The sequence below is a fragment of the Gavialis gangeticus genome, unplaced genomic scaffold, assembly GCF_001723915.1.
Source record: "Gavialis gangeticus isolate Ggan-Ray unplaced genomic scaffold, GavGan_comp1, whole genome shotgun sequence".
Classification (NCBI taxonomy): domain Eukaryota; kingdom Metazoa; phylum Chordata; order Crocodylia; family Gavialidae; genus Gavialis; species Gavialis gangeticus.
The window spans coordinates 108736051-108737522 of NW_017729031.1; positions in this window are offsets into that span (position 1 = coordinate 108736051).

The window sequence follows — 1472 nt, forward strand, 5'->3', positions numbered from 1 at the left end:
TGCAAAGAAGCTGAAAGAGGTAATACAGTCCTCCATCCCCGTGCCCACGGGTCCTGCCACGGGCTTCCAGGGTGTCCCGCAAAGACCCCTACACACGTCGCGTTGCGGGATGTGGGCTGTAACGCCCGGCTGTGTTAAGGGGTGTCCCACCTTCAGATCAGCGCATGTCACCCGCCTATCCCGAGCCCACATGGGCTGCACGGGCTTTGCAGGATTAGGGCAAGATGCGGTCAGTCTAACAGAGGTAGATGATCGATCTGGGTAGTGACATGTGTAGGTATATTTCCGCACCGTTATCTAATGACGTTCTCCATACATGTAAAGCCTAAATAACATTTATAAGAATGTCTTTTTAATTAGATGTGCAAGCGCTTGGAAATGTTTATACTCGATCCCCAACCAAAAAAAAAAAAAAATAGCCCTCTGTGAAATGGGACCCTGTCTCTTTAAGAGTCTCTTTAATGGCTAGGTTGTTCACTGGCATATAATTGTCCCTTTTCACTAACAAAGAACTCCATTATGATCCCTTTTTTCGGTGGCACCTCAAAGTGAGAAAATTCTTTAACACGTTGCTGTGAGCAAGTTTGAGAGGTTTATTTGGGGGGGGGGGGGGGAATTAGGATGCAGGGGTAAAGGAGAGGGACTGCTGCTTCCAAAGTAAATCTTAATTATGCAAAGCAAAGTTTAGGCACATTAACAAGTAGGTCTTAAACTAAAGTTAATCACGTCTATCTTTTTAGGGAGGTAGGGGCAGTTAAGTGTTTTATTGCCGGAGCATGTTTGCAACCTTCCTCCTTCCTTTGATTCTGGAGGGAGAAAGTTTGTTGCAAAAAAAAAAAATCTTATTTTAAATATTTGTAGGTCTACCCTCACAGTATGCTTGGAGTGGATACTGTCTGTGGTCTGAGTTAATTGGTTGGACTGTGTTCTAATGTGCATACATTTTTATTTAAAAGATACATACCTATATGGACAGTAAAATAAAAAAAGATGAAAAGAAACAGAGCTTTTTATTCTGAGGGGTCCTGGGTTTATCTCCTCATAATCTCATTAAATTGCTCCTGATTATCTCTCTCTATCACCGTTGTAAAGAGAAGTCTTCAAGACATTCTCACCTCTGAATTTCCCCAGCCCTCACTAGGCTGAGCTGTTAATCACACCAGCTTCTCAGGGAAATGTTAGAGCAAAGCAGGGAGTTCTCACTCACTCCTTTTCTGTGGCTTTTTCAACTGGAAGGTGGCAAAGGGGGGTGGAGGGGAATCGGCATAGACATTTCTCCTGTGGTTTAGCATCTTGAGGGACTAGCAATTGCAAATGGGGTTGAGGAAGGAATCTGCTCTGTTTTCAAACTAGTTTCCTGCTCTGGTTTATCTGCCACCCAAATTCCCCTGGGCCAGACTGTACCCTTGTGAACAAGGGTGAGCGCTGAGCACTTCTGTATCCTGCTCTGGCTTTGGTGGTGCCCTGTGGGT